Source organism: Colobus angolensis, unplaced genomic scaffold, assembly GCF_000951035.1.
Source record: "Colobus angolensis palliatus isolate OR3802 unplaced genomic scaffold, Cang.pa_1.0 Scaffold116, whole genome shotgun sequence".
Classification (NCBI taxonomy): Eukaryota; Metazoa; Chordata; class Mammalia; order Primates; family Cercopithecidae; genus Colobus; species Colobus angolensis.
The window spans coordinates 6,310,843-6,316,740 of record NW_012112697.1 but is presented as its reverse complement, the minus strand read 5'-3'; the positions used below and the strand labels follow the sequence as shown (position 1 = coordinate 6,316,740).

Here is a 5,898-nt window from a genome sequence, read left to right as displayed (position 1 = left end):
TGCCCGATCTGAGCCAATTTTCAGATCTAGAATCCATTGATGAAAGTATTGGTCAGGAGCCTAACACCAAAGACCCTACCACACCATGGCACGAGGGTCCTCAGGCCTTCCCCAAAGGAACTCATGGCTACTTACTTGGGTGACTGTACATTGGCAAAAGGGAAATAACCAAACATTTTGAAGACTATCGGACACAGACTTAAAGGTGAAATTGATCATTAGAGGCCTAAAACATCATTATAGTCCCCCTGGCCTATAGGGGCCAGTTAATAAATGGAGTACTGGCTAAAGTGGTAAATTATGGCTCTCAGCTTACTGGATGTGTGGACCCACGCAGAGATTTACATAGTCCCCAAATATATAACTGGAAGTGACCTGGAATAACCCCACATTGTATTTCGGGCCTGTGGGGCAGGAGCTGTCATGGGCAGGAAAGGCCAGATGTAAACCTGTGAAATTGCTCCCTACCCCGACTAAAATATGTTAAAAACAATATTCTGAGGCCAGGCACAGTGGCTGTAATCCCAGCACTTTAGGAGGCCAAAGTGGGCAGATCACCTGAACTGAGGAGTTTGAGACCAGCCTGGCCAACATGGTGAAACCCTGTCTCTACTAAAAATACAAAAATAAGCTGGGCATGGTGGCAGGTCCCTGTAATCCCAGCTACTTAGGAGGCTGAGGCAGGAGAATCGCTTGAACCTGGGAGGCAGAGGTTGCAGTGACCCAAGATCACACCATTGCACTCCAGCCTGGGGGATAAGAGCAAGACTTCGTCTCAAAAATAAATAAATAAATAAAAACAATTTTCTGAGAGTACAAGTCTTGAGGTGGAGGGAGTCATGGCAAGACAGGCGTTTAAAGTTTCTTCCACTCTTTGAGCGAGTGCTGGTTGAAAGGAGTGCTGCCGAAAGTGTAACCAAAGGAGGCATTATGCTTCCAGAAAAATCTCAAGGAAAAGTATTGCAAGCAATAGTAGTCACTGTTGAATCGGGTTCTAAAGGAAAGGGTGGAGAGATTCAGCCAGTTACCATGAAAGTTGGAGATAAAGTTCTTCTTCCAGACTATGGAGGCACCAAAGTAGTTATAGATGACAAGGATTATTTCCTATTTAGAGATGGTGACATTCTTGGAAAGTATGTAGACTGAAATAAGACACTATTGAAATGGCATCAGCATGAAGCTGCCCCTTCCACTGAAGTTCTCAAATCTTTCTTTTTTTGAGACGGAGTCTCACTCTGTTGCCCAGGCTGGAGTGCGGTGGTGCAATCTCAGCTGATTGCAAGCTCCGCCTCCTGGGTTCACACCACTCTCCTGCCTCAGCCTCCCAAGTAGCTGGAACTACAGGCGCCCGCCGCCACACCCGGCTTATTTTTTGTATTTTTATTAGCGATGGGGCTGAAATCTTTCATCACGTAAATAATTTTCGTATCTCTCTTTTATAATAAACTGATGATAACTAATGACAAAAAAAATGTTCCATTGGGAGGATGGGGATTTGTGAAGATTAGAATCACCATTAAAGACCTAAAGAATGCAAGGGTGGTTCTGAAAGATGGTGGAGAGTGAAAACTTTTCCCAATTGGTGGAAATGCTGGCTATGCTCTTAGTCATTCCACTTTGTATGTAAGATGAGAATATATACAGATTCCTGGAGAAAGTCCAATGGCCTGGCCTGGAGTAGAGGCACATGGATGAACATATGGGAGTGGGTACAATATGTAAATATTTTTGTATCTCTTAATAATGCCCATCAGAAAGCCTCCACCATAAAAAGGCACTGAACAACCAAGTAAGCAAAATGACTCAGCCAATTGACATGAGCTAGCCTCTGGCTCCTCCAGACCTGACATGCTGGACACGTGAACAGAGCAGCCATAGCTCAGTAGCATCATGGACTCCCACTCACCAAGGTACATCCAGCTACTGCTGCCTCTGAATGTCCAACTTGTCAGCAACAGAGAGCAACACTGAGTCTTTTTTTTTTTTTTTTTTTGAGACAGAGGCTTGCTCTTGTCGCCAGACTGGAGTGCCATGGCATGATCTCGGCTCACTGCAACCTCTGCCTCCGGGGTTCAAGCAATTCTCCTGCCTCAGTCTCCTGAGTAGCTGGGATTACAGGTGTGTGTCTCCATACCTGGCTAATGTCTGTATGTTTAGTAGAGATGGGGTTTCACTGTGTTGGTCAGGATGGTCTTGATCTCTTGACCTTGTGATCTGCCCGCCTCAGCCTCCCAAAGTGCTGGGATTACAGGCTTGAGCCACCACGCCTGGCCTGCCACACTGAGTCTTTGAAAGGCACATTTCTAAAGAAGACCAAGCAGCCACTTGGTGGCAAGTCAGCTACATTTGGCTTCTTCCATCTGCAAAGGCCATTTTATCCTTAGAGTGAGAGACTGCCTATTCTGGGTATGGGTTTGCCTTTCTCACTCTCAGAACGTCAGCCAGTGGTATGCCTGATTGAGTTCAGATTGACACACAGCATTGCATCTGGTCCAGGGGACCCTATCAACAGTGAACGGACCCATGACCATGAGTCTGCTGGTCATATCCTATACCACACCATCCACAAGCAGCCAACTAATAAAATCCTGTTAATGACCTTTTAAAGGGACAGCTAAAGCACTAGCTGAGAACATTCTGAAAGATAGGATGCAGATCTTCAGGATGCAGTGCTAAGTTAGAGACTGTGCTAATTCCTGATAGGAAAATTACATGGGTCCAGGTGCCAGGCATGACCCCACTTACTGTCACTCCTGATGACCCAGGTGATTTTGTGCTTCCCATCCCAGCAATTCTGAGCCCTGCATGGTCGAAGGTCCTGGGTTCCTACAGGAAGCGCACTTTGCCAGGTGACGCAGCAAGGGTCCTAATGAACTACAAGTTACGGCTGCCGCCAGGGCACTTTGGACTCCTCGAGCACGCCCAGAGACCAGTATGTGAGAGAAGGACTCCCCATACTGGCAGTAGTAATTAACCCTCATCAATAGGAGGCAGTAGGGTTGCTTTTATATAATGGGGACGGGGCAAAACACCCAAGTGATCCACGCGGGTGCCTGCTGGCGTCTCCTGGCCCTTCTGTAACTGAAGAGACATGTACAGCAACACCACACCACAATGAGAAGGGTATGATGACAAAGACCACCAGCAGCACCACCCCCAGGAATGAAGGTTTGTGTCACATCACCAGGTAAGCCACCAAGACTTCTGAAGTAATAGCTGAGTGTAAAAGAAATTCAGAATGGAGCAAGGAGAGGATGAATAGCAATTGAGGTCTGAGATCAGTTGCAATGATGAATGTTAGTTTATCCCACTAACCTCTCTCTTTTGAAGTTTTTCTCACAAAAAGAGAAGCCCATGGGAACTATGGCTTAGCTGCTCACCAAACTTGAACAGAGAAGTAAATCTGTGAAGCAGAAAGGGTGGAATAGAGTGGTCATGAAATATGCTTCTCAAATCTCCAACCATGAGGAATGCATTTGACCAATGGTCCCAGCTGTTGTGCTCTGAAACCCATCATTGTGTTCACTCTGAGGCCATAGTCCCCAAAGGTTACTCCTAGCCAATCTCTGAATTTGGCAGAGATGCTACGGCAGAGATGTTCCCATTTCTGGGAGGATTTACTTCTTTTTTCTCTTAAGGCAGAGTCTCGCTCTGTCGCCCAGCCTGGAGTGCAGTATCACGATCTCGACTCATGGCAACCTCCACCTCCCAAGTTCAAGCAATTCTCCTGCTTCAGCCTCCAGAGTAGCTGGGATTACGGGCATGTGCCACCACGCCTGGCTGATTTTTAGCAGAGATGGGGTTTCGCCATGTTGGCCAGCTGGTCTTGAACTCCTGACCTCAAGTAATCCACCCACCTCGGCCTCCCAAAGTGCTGGGATTAGAGACGTGAGCCACTGAGCCTGGCCTGGCTTTACTCCAATTAAGTGTTTTGCATGGCTAATCTTATCTGGAGAGTGCTTGTCAGAGAACCCAGAACAACACACCAGCAGGCAGTGGTGGAGCAGGTGGTGGAACCGGCCAGTCCAGGCTGGTTCTCCTAACCACAATGCCATCCCCAAAGCAGGTGATACATAGGACTGCTCCAAAAATAATTGCTGATTAAGTGAATGAAAATAAAAATGACAATGTTGACAAGGAGTTAATTTTCCCAAGGGAAAACAGAAATGTTGAGACTTGGGGGAAGGGCATTAACGGGTAACAAAAAAATTTCAGGGTAAAAGTGTTAAAACTTTATGGGTCAGTGTTACTTCTGTTTGATCTTGAGGTCTGGATATGGCAAAGATCAGGAAGTTGCCTGAGGAAAAGAAGTCCACCAGAGCAGGCATGCACTAGACCAACAGTAGCCAAAGAGCAGCAGGGACCAGTGCTGGGTTAGTTGTTAGGGGTGGCCCAGGCCCGTAATCTCAGCACTTTGTGAGGTTGAGGCAGGAGGACTGCTTGAGCCTAGGAGTTTGAGACCAGCCTGAGCAACAGCACGACCTCATCTCTACTAAAAAAAAATTTTATTTAGCCAGGTATGGTGGCACGCAGCTATAGTCCTTGCTACTTGGGAGACTGAGATAGGCAAGATCTCTTGAGTCCAGAAAGTCAAGACTGCAGTGAGCTGTGAAGCTGTGATTGTACCACTGCACTCCAGCCTGGGCAACAGAGCAAGATCCTGTCTCGAAAAATAAAAATAAAAAGGTTGGGCCTGGCATGGTGGTTCACACCTGTAATCATTTTGGGAGGCTGAGGCAGGCGGATCATGAGGTCAAGAGATAGAGACCATCCTGACCAACATGGTGAAACCCCGTTTCTACTAAAAATACAAAAATTAGCCAGGCATGGTGGTGTATGCCTGTAGTCCCAGCTACTCAGGAGGTTGATCCAGGACAATCGCTTGAACCTGGGAGGCAGAGGTTGCAGTGAGCCGAGATTATGCCACTGCACTCCAGCCTGGGCAACAGAGCAAGATCCTGTCTCGAAAAAAAAAGAGAAGGCCGGGTGCAGTGGCTCACGCCTGTAATCCCAGCACTTTGGGAGGCTGAGGCAGGCGGATCATGAGGTCAAGAGATAGAGACCATCCTGACCAACATGGTGAAACCCCGTTTCTACTAAAAATACAAAAAATTAGCTGGGCATGGTGGCAGGCACCTGTAGTCCCAGCTACTGGGGAGACTGAGGCAGAAGAATGGCATGAACCTGGGAGGCAGAGCTTGCAGTGAGCCGAGATTGCACCACTGCACTGCAGCCTGGTGACAGAGCGAGACTCTATCTCAGAAAAAAAGAAAAAGAAAAAAGAAACTTTTGAAAATTGTTCCTGGTGGCCAGGCGCAGTGGCTCACGCCTGTAATCCCAGCACTTTGGGAGGCTGAGGCAGGCGGATCATGAGGTCAAGAGATAGAGACCATCCTGACCAACATGGTGAAACCCCGTTTCTACTAAAAATACAAAAATTAGCCAGGCATGGTGGTGTATGCCTGTAGTCCCAGCTACTCAGGAGGTTGATCCAGGACAATCGCTTGAACCTGGGAGGCAGAGGTTGCAGTGAGCCGAGATTATGTCACTGCACTCCAACCTGGTGACAGAGCAAGATTCCATCTCAAAAAAAAGAAAGAAAGAAAAAGAAAATTGCTCCCGGTGATGCAGCTGCCCAGTCAAGTTTCAGAAAAGATTCCTCTACTTTGAAAGCTGCCACAATTTTCAAATGAGAAAGATGGTAAGAAATGGGAGAAAGTGCTCTGCCCAACCTTCTCTTTTCACTTTGTTCATGCAGTAAGTGAGGAAAGGCAAGAGAGGGCTTCAGGAAAATATGACCCTTTCAGCAACTCTCCAACAGCAGGAGGCAGCTTGACTGATCCAGCATGATTTCAGATGCTCCCTGTGTGCCCAAATCATGCTTAGCGCTGTATGGGT

At 47.3% G+C, this 5,898-nt stretch overlaps 1 pseudogene; it reads left to right on the top strand.

The window, feature by feature from the left end:
* The first annotated feature begins 839 nt into the window (after positions 1-839).
* Positions 840-1,146, top strand: LOC105526348 (annotated as a pseudogene).
* The last annotated feature ends 4,752 nt before the right edge of the window (positions 1,147-5,898 follow it).